This window comes from Melitaea cinxia, chromosome 22, assembly GCF_905220565.1.
Source record: "Melitaea cinxia chromosome 22, ilMelCinx1.1, whole genome shotgun sequence".
NCBI classification, from domain to species: Eukaryota; Metazoa; Arthropoda; class Insecta; order Lepidoptera; family Nymphalidae; genus Melitaea; species Melitaea cinxia.
Window position 1 is genome coordinate 5,956,025 of NC_059415.1, and position 10,583 is coordinate 5,966,607.

The following is a 10,583-nucleotide window of genomic DNA, read 5'->3' on the forward strand; positions in this document are numbered from 1 at the left end:
GATTCCCGCTTGAGGTGGATATTTGTATATAGCTACTCATAGTAGTAAACCATATTTCATATCTGCCTACCCACATTGAAGTAGCGTGGATTAAGCTCCAATCTTTCTTATACGTAGAAATGAGAAAAGCAAAGAGGCCTGTGCCCAGCTGTGGGATGATACAGGCTGAATACATCCATGCAGCTCCAACCCTTCTCTTACGTGGAGAAAGAGGCCTATTCCCAGCTGTGGGATAGTACAGGCTTAATACACGCATGAATTTACAGGAACATACATACATATACGTATGTACATGTATCAGTTTTGTCATTCAAAACATACGAATTTCATAACAATTCACGATGTAATATCTCAATGTCGTAAATACAATAGTAGAATATTATTTGTGTTGATTCAGCATCTCACAATAGTCAATTTCTATTTCTTTTTTATGTGTTACATTAGCATATACACCATAAAACTGTATGGGTATAATAATTTACTTATGGGTCATTTTATTTCGTGTAAGCGTTTTGTTTGTTATGTAGAATTTTTTTTTTGGTGAATATTTTTGGTTCATAGGTCAGATTGAATGTGTACTAACATAAGAAATGATGTGTTTGTTTGTTTCTTTAAATTCGATGACAGGGACATATTTTCTAATCCCAAATAAATTACCCTGTTATAAAATATGGCTCTACTGCCGTTTTATCAGTTGCCGTCAAAGCTATGTGACGTATGACGTTATTGGCCATCGATTTTTAATTTACTTATTCGCAATTGTGCATCTATAAGTTGTGGATTACCAATTTAGATAAAGCAGTTCCTAATAACCTTCTTTACCTCCTGGTGTTAAAGCCTTTTAGCTACTTATTTACTAAATATATTTTACTATCCACCTGTAAATCAGATCCTTAATCTTATATAAGGTTTTTGTACCTAAAAAGTTACAATTTATTCGCCTTAATATATGTTATGTATAATTAATTACACATATACAGCTTTTAAATATGAATGAAGATTAATATTGCAGTGTAAAATAATAATTAATTACACATGAGACAAAAAAAAAATATAAAAAAATAATTTTATCGTAACATCATAAGTGAAATTAATACTAATAATATTTCAGAGAACAATTTTTTAAATTAATTAATCTGAAACACAGCCTTCATACAAATGGTACATTATTATAATTTATCTAAAACATAGCTTTTATACAAATGGTACATTGTTATATTTTGAAAACTCATGTACGTGGCGAATTCAACAAAATAGACATAATAATTTTACAACAATAATTTTAACAATATGTATAAAAAAAATTGTTTGTGCAGTCTACAAATTTGTCTTAAACAAGTAATAATAATAAGTGTAGCGTTCTTAGTATCTTTATGCCATGTCATAACCATATAAAGACCCTTCCTAAGAACGTAAACTTATGGAGTTATAAAAGAGGAACCGAGGTTGGTATTAATTCCATCGGTTATGGAATCGTCAATATGTCATTTCACTAATGCGTTCAAGCTGTTTGTTTGGTGAACGACTTTGTTTTATATTAGTAATTTCTTGCGGTTTAAAACGTTTTCATTCAGATGTGTGCTTGTGAAATGAATTTTATTAATATATTTTAAGTGTATTCCAAGTTTTTAAAATGAGACACTTATGTGCTTTTATAAAATATTTCATTAAAAGATTAAATGAATCTATTAATCTATTTTTTTATTATGTACACAAACAATTTAAACATTTTTTATTATTTTTAATAACAAATGAAGTAACATAGTACATTGCTCAAATTAATTTTTAAAAGTCTTCAATTTAACAAATTTTTATTAATACAATTTAATATTTGTAATTACAAAGGTGTACAGATTTCAAAGTTAGGCGTAATAATACACGGGAAAACGTATTTAAAATACTTGGAGGGAAAATTGAAGACACTCACAAAATTACAATCTTCAAAGGAAATATGCAATCAACTTTCAACGTTCAACGTTCTTGAAGACAAGAACGCAAGAAAGTGTGGAAGTCACAAAGAAGATAACAAATAAGTACTATATTGCTGAATTGTATGAAAAATATTAAAACTTTGTTGTTTAAAGAGGTGAACTACACGAGGTTATTGTTTAAGTTAATTTATATTGTTTAATATAAATAACTTTATATCTTTTTATTTCATTTTTAAAATCCTGAAGTTATTCTGAATAAGGCGCCAAAGAATGTTATATGAGTTATACATTTCGTAAATGCAAATTTGGATAACCGTTTTACCGAATGTTCTCAGTAATTTAGCAGTGTTAATTTTATATCTTTATTAGTTTTTATCTTTCCTCTCTGCCTTTATTATATTTAATTGTTTGTTACTACCTTTTCCCTTCTGTTAACAGCATTGACGTTCTAATTGATAATAAATTAATTTAGAAAAAGTAATAAAATTAAGCATAGTTATAATAGCTATCTATGCAAAGTAAAGGTCATACACAAATAATTAGAATTAGCAACATAGTACAATAAAATGTACTTTTGTTTAAAGATATTTCCTTTTTGTGTAAAATACACACTCAATTAGTGATATTAAATTGAAGAAATCAAAATATAATTACGATGTCTCGACCTCTCGTCTCTGAAATCCTCTTTAACAATGCCATAAAATGATATTAATTGATAATACTAGAATAATTACGTTTTAAAACCCTTTTACCATATAAATGATAATAACTTTACAAAAACGAATATAAATACCACATTTCTATAAAATAAGAATTAATAAACGCCTCGCGCTTAATGACCTTCACTGGAGCAATCGCTATAAATTCTGTATCGGTGGGATCGGTAACAAATAAAACACACAAACATAAATGCCTGCACACATATGACCTTTACAAGTATTTAATGTACGACATCAGTCAGTTGCTGTGACTCCTCAACATCTTTTGGACACACATGCAGACACAGGAAATAAATCCACTAGGAGTCGTTAAGTGTTTATTATTTATTAATATTTCGATTTGAAGATTTAGAGGACTCAGTTCCGCGGTATATTCAGTTCTGAAAGTCAGATAAATTACTTACATTAATATCGATTATTATTTATCGCACTTGCTGTGTGGTTACGGCAGCAAAGAATATAGCCACCAAAGGCGACTAAGGGATAACATAGTTCCACTGCCACCTTGGAACTTAAAAAGCCGACTGATGGCGGGATAACCATTCAATTGCTGGCTTTGAAATACACAGGGCGAAGACGAGCAGCAGCGTCTTCGGTGCGACAAAGCCAGCCCAGCGCTCACCAACCCGCCTGCCCAGAGTGGTGACTATGGGCAACACACATGAGTTCACGCCATTTTTGGCGCGAACTTGTGGAGGCCTATGTCCAGCAGTGGACTGCGATAGGCTGAAGTGATTTATCGCACGTTGTATATTATGTACATACATATTATTATTATATTACATCTTAAGGATTGTAGCTACAGTATATCGATACACATATTGATGCTGTATTCAACTTTGAGGTCGAAACTCTCTTCGAGGTGTTGCTCGTGCCATGTGGATTCGTCGGATTGATTTCAAAGCCTTATCTAGTGTTATATTGCACAATAAGGAACCTTTGAGTATATTATCCTCAAGACAAAATCAATGTTTTGTTCAGTTGAGTCAACAGACTACAGAACTGCTCAAATTATGTCTACTATACCTAGGTACATGAAATTATCGCAATTGGATAAACTAAAAGAATTTTAAAAATTCAGAGAAATCTCAAATCTTAATTTTAGTCTAAATTATCTAATTCAATTTATTATAGATATGATGGAATATATATTTTTGTTATTGAGTTTATATATTATCATTCTTGTAAGTTACAAATTTCTAACTTTTTCTTACGTATTATCTAAACAATGGACAAATATTATACAGTGAAGACAAGATAAAAATCAGTAGAGTCGATATAGTTACATGACGATTCTGTGATTCACTACTGAACATAATTGTGTTTGCTCGCAAACGAAAAAAACCGACATCAATTACATCGACAAGTAATATAACGTAAGTAGATGAAAAAAATTAACAAACGCACTAGTCGTCACTACGATTTTCGAGAGTTTCGCTCGATTTATCGAGAGATTCCATCACCAGATCCTGGTTTCCTTATCATGGTACCACACTTGGGATATCTCCTTTCCAACAAAAAAAGAATTATCAAAATCGGTTCATAAACAAGAAAGTTATATATTATATATTTATACACGGTCGTGAATAACCTCGTCCTTTTGTGAAGTCGGTTAAAAAACACAGTATTACTTGCTATGCTGAATGTTCGTTTCAGCCTATCGTAGTCCACTGCTGGACATAGGCCACCCCAAGTTTAAACTAAGCGTCTCTATTCTCTGCAGTCCCCATCCAACCTGTACATAAATACAGTAAATTTTGATATAAAAGCAAATTAATTTTGATCCAGTGAATACGAGTAAGACAGCTGCTGAGTCCTTGTTCAAAATGTTCAGGATAGAATATAATCAAGATAATTAAGACTCGTGAAGCTATCGTGTAGTTATCTCAAGATCTACTGAAGTCGACATATGATTAAGGAGATGTTTATCGAATAAAATCCTATTATTTTATTTTATTTGAACGATTTTTGTGACGTCACAAAATTTTGAATTATTAAAATCGTCTTATAATAAAATTTTCTCATGGAATATAAAGGATTTGTAAGATTTTCCTGACGTGTCTATTCAATAAATATAGCAAATAATATTGCAAAAAAATAACACTATTTATTTTGTTTGTGTGTTGCTGAAGCCTCACCACATGATTTCACCCTAACGACGTTCGTCGGGCGCGAGGCTTTTTGCCTAATCAAGGATATTAATCAGACAGAAAGTATGTCATAGTATTACATACCTAGTAAATGAGGGATGGGTAGCTGATGAGGAAAAACGTAATTTCAATTGCAATATCCCGCTCAAATATGGAATAGCCCAACTGAGGAAGTACCTCGACCTTACAGAAGATCACAGCTAAATAATATTGCTTTCAAGCAGTGTTGTGAAATTCCTGTGGTGAGTCAGGTGACCAGAGATTAAAATAATTTTCTCTTAGTATAACTTATTCTCGTGATACAGCTTAGTACTATCTTGGGTTAGGGTATAATGGGGCTGACATCTATACAAATAAATAAAATTGGAGTGTCTGTTTGTAATATTAAAATTACCGCTTTTTACTAAATGCATATGAATGTATATATGGTATATATACCAAAATAATATTTTTTTACAATTTTTGTCTCTCTGTCGGTCTGTTTGTTCCAGCTAATCTCCGAAACGGCAGGTCCAATTTCGACGGGACTTTCACTGACAGATAGCTGATGTAGTAAGGAGTAACTTAGACTACATTTATTTTAGAATCTTATTTATTTTAAAACTCTGCGAATTTGAACATTTTTTTTTTTGTTAAATTGCACACTGACGAAGTCGCAGGCACAGCTAGTATAATATATAACATAAAACCGTTTATTTTCTCTCTATCTAGTACTATATATATCAAAATTTTCTTGACAAATTCAAAATTCTACGAAGTAACGAAACTTAATCTTTTAGTGAATCAAGTAAATTTAAATAAAACGAAAACTTATAAACAAAGTTTCTCGCCGGTTTTCAAGATAAAGCATTTCTGAGTAGTGGCGTATCCCTTTTCAACTTCACTTGTTCAAAACAAGCCCGTTTAAAATCTTTGTAATTGAATAAAGATGTCGTGTGAACGTATATGAATCAACTTATTCCTTAATTTCATTTGAGTGCTTCATTACAATTTTCAAGATATAAAAAATTAAAGTAATAATCTATTATAATTACTTTTATCTTACCTTATTATTATTATTTATTGATTTTAATGTTTTTTTCGTTTCTTTTATATTCATTGACATCCGTCATGTAGACCAACATGAGCTACGAGTACATTGGTAGTAACTATTACGAATTTAATATTCAATTTTTTTGAAAAAGACTATGCAGATGTCTTCTTTCTTTTTTAAAGGTAATAAACACTAATTTGTAGCCAACATTTCTAAAAATTTAATATTATAATATAATAAAAAATCATCAAAGCTTGTATGTCTAATGTAATTTACTGCGAAAATTTATTTGCGTCTATTCATTTGGCAGCTTAAATTTTATATTTTCTTTTTTGCCTATAAGAAATACAATCTCGGACTCTATTTCATGAAGACATCAGGGATAGATCCATATTCCCTGTTTCATGAAGACATCATGAAAAAATCCGTATTCTAGAAATTTATTTGGCTATTTTAGTTTATGTATCATTGGTTTCGGTCATAACGTTAAGTAAGTAGGAAATTGTTTACTTCGTAGTCTTCTTTCGACTCTTATTTTTATTCATGTTTGCTTTTTTAACATACGTTTTATTAACCATAAAGTATACTATGAATTATATTCATATACCTACTGTTAATGTTTTATGTTAGTGCAAACACCGTTTAAGAAATTAAGTGAAAAATACGATTTTCTTTGAGTTCAATACATAATAAATAAATAAATATCTACACAATACACCGTGTGGTCGTCTGATTCTAAAGTAAACAACTTAATGCTTGTGTTATAGGTAACATTCGACTTATATATTTACATTTTTTCTTTCGATAAACATACTTATGAGTAAATACATTTATAGATATATTTATTTCACCCAGATTTAAGGTGTGAATCGAACCCATAACCCCAGGAGCAGAAAGCTGGGTCACTACAAACTGCGCCAACGGACTAGTCAGTAAATAAATCTTATAACATACACAAACGATCATCTGTTCCTGCGTAATGCTTGTGTTATAGGTAAGAGCCAATCAATATATCTAAATATTTTTTTGATACAAATACATAGAAATAATACATATACAAAAAAAAAATACAAATATATTATATACTGTAGCTATAATAAATAATATGTAGCCATAATAGAATATATTATATTTATATTTATTATAACATATAATAGTATCCAATTTTTTTAATAGCTTTATATTTTAAATTTCTCTTCAAATTAGCACTCAATCTACATTGACTTCAATTCACCATTCATCGAAAAAAGAAATTCCCTATTCATACTCATACCAAAAATACATATTCATGGCATTATTATGGGATACGATTAATCCCGTATAAGGAAAGGATATTCAGGATACCATCTCGTGTTTATAATTAAACAAGACCGAAAGTAATCGCTGAGTTCTCATTTAGGAAGGATTACATGACGTAATACATCAATCACTGAAAACGAAAAAATATTTTTTTGATGCTAGTCATAATCGAAACTGAATAATAAATTTAAAGTCAATAATACCGTCATGATGATAGTCATAAGTCGTTGTAATTATAGTAATCATAACACGTATAAACACGTATGATTGTCTTGTGACATGAATAAAAATAAAATAAAAAAAACTGTCGAATTTTTGTTTTGGTAACTACTTTTTGTTTAGTTTATTGCAGTTGTCAAACACTTCACATACTAACTTAGTGCTACTAGTATTTTTAAATTATAAAAAGTCTCAGTCAGACTTTCACATGATATGTAAACCAATTTTTTTGTTCATCATTTTTCCCCTACTAATAGTAACCATATACAAAACTCATTTTGTAATGTTCCACATCTATTTTTGGGTCGCAGATGTTAATACGTATTCCACAACTGAACTAGTCCAGTAGATTCCGAGCAAATTGGCTTTGAGAAGCGGACAGATAACCACGAATTATACGTAACAGTTCCGTTTTACAATTTCCATAAGTGGAATTCTAAATATTTTCGCAAATATTTCATGTATTTAATTTTAATAGATTACTTTATAATATATAATTAAGTTAAATATAATTTACTGACAGAACTGCGACCCCGTATAAATAATAAATGTAAATAGAAGTTAGACCCAAATTAATTGTATTCACTTGCAAATAAAAAAAACCGGCTTCAATTACATGTACCAGTACAACGTAGGTGATGATGATGATGAGACAAAAAAAAAGTCAAGTAAGTCGCATTATTAGAGGTAATTTAAAAACTATTAGTCGAATCTCGATCAAATTTAAATGAGATGACATGACAAGCACCACCTTTCGCTTAAAAAAATAAACATCGAAATCGGTACACCCAATAAGAAGTTGTGACGTAACACACAAAAAAATACAGTCAAATTGATAATCTCTTCTTTTTTTTAATGTAACTAACTTAATAATCGAAATGATTCAAAAATAGATTTTTCGTGACCTTGATCATGACATCAAAGGACACTCATGTGTCGTCATGAGTAAAAGAAAGAAGTAGTTAAGAAGTCTCAAAGGAGACAACATTTAGACTATCTTTTTACAGACTCTATATATAACTTACATCAAAAAAGGAGGTGGTTCCCAATTCAACTGTATTTTTTATGTGAATTGATTGACTCATAACTTTTTGCTGAGTATACCGATTTTGATGATTCATCATTTTGATGATTATTATTTTATATCTCTAATTTAATTAATTAATTATTTATATCTCTAATAATATTTATTATGTCGGTCAAATGAAAGTCGCTTTTTTGTTAACAACAAATAGAATTGTATCACCCCGTATACATACATACATGTCTCATTTTATCTCAAACTACCGTCGTTTACAATACAACTTTGCGGAGATCGTAAATCGTGATAGGTACACGCAGCACGTCTAGAAGCGACGATCCAATCAATATGTTAACAAGACTTGTATGCGGCTTGCATATGTCATTTGTACACGCTCCAATTCCTTCGCAATATCATCAAGGATCACAAATATTCTGGAAAATAATATCATCAATTTATTAATGTTAAGTTAGTAGTAACAGTGTTTCTATGTAAATCTATTTATATGTGACAGGTATCTTGTTTTTGTACGATATTTATAACTTCTGTTTGAGGTAGTGTAGAGTATAAAATATTTTGCTCATAATCTAAAATAGTCCGAACGAAGGAAGCAACTCAACTTTACAAAATATCACTTTAATATTATAAATATTGTTCTAAGTCGGTGTCATGTGATGAATAAGATTGTCAGAACTTCTAGGGATTGGGGTTAGGGTTAACAATGCACTTGTTGTCGTGTTTCTAGTATTGCAGGTAATCATCAAGCTTAATCATATGAAACATTGTTCATCTTTTTTTCTGTGTGGAACACGCTTTCTGGTTCATGATCTTTATTCTTAATTAATGGGTTAGATGTCATCGATGTATTAGAGATGCTTATCGTTCCACAACTAGTTGTGCATCACGTTCTTTTCAGCAAAAGTAAACCGTAATACAAACTCGACTATCAAGTCAGTTAATATTAAACTAATTAAGTAAATGTTAATAATAACCTGAATTCGTGTATGTAGCAGTAGATTTTAGAACAATCCTTAAATTTATTATAATTGTATCAGTGATTTAATATACAGTCCTCTTTTTTCCACGATTAACACAACGGCAAAAGACGAAAAAGGCAAATAAATTAATTCAACAAATCCAAATTATATTTAATTTGTTCATTTAAATTTTACCGTATTTTGAATATATGTCGCGATGTGAATATAATTTTTAATGAAAAGCTTAATAATTAATTTTATAATTATGACCATCCACTAACGTCGTATTATGTCAAAAGTTAGGCTAAGCGCGCACTGGCGGCCAGGCCACAGCGGCCAGTATTGCGACCAGGCCGCGAGTGTCGCGACCAGCCGCAAGCGTCGCTCCCAAGCCATAGCCCATAACGATATAATTTGAACACTCCGTAAAGAGTAAAACATCTATCCGCGGCGACCAGTGCGCGCACACTAGCGCACGATCGTATAATTCTTCGAATCTCGATGGCCGCGGCGGCCGGCTGGCCCGCAGGTACGCCGCAATGATCTCGTTGGCCGCGCCGGCCGCTGGCCGCTCGCGGCCAAGTGCGCGCTCTATGATACGATGTACATACATTTCGCTGGCCGCCGCGGCCCGGCCGCTGCGGCCAGGCCGCCAGTGCGCGCTTAGGCTTAAACTCGCGCTTGGAGCAGATATTTGTATTTTTATAAATATGTATTTTATATTTTAAATAAATTCATTAATTTATATACAAGAAAGTTGCTAAGTTCAGCAGTAACCTCGTCTTCTTCCAATAGAAGTAATCAAAATTAAAAACAATTTCATTCACGCTCTTTTAAACCAAGTACTAATTACTTAAATTGAAGTGCACTCTTGCAAAAACAGAAGAATTTAAAGCAAAAATAGAGTATTGTGCTGTATTCAATGCAGGAATGGACTAAATTGGATGAGATGAAGTAAGTTAATCAGTGGAGCCAGCACGCATTTATCAGATCTCTCGCAAATTTGAAGCGATCAATCTAGCAGGATTCCGCTGTGGATGCATTCTGTTATAAACTGTGGAATTTAAATAGATTAGCAGTAAATTGAAAACGTATGCAGTAAACGTGTGTAAGTATTTTTTTAATTGATTTACTATCATTAAATTAAAATAATTAAACAGGTTATATTATAACGAGTTTTTTAAAGAAGATATACGCAATTTAACTTATCTTAACATTACTCTATAATTTTTTT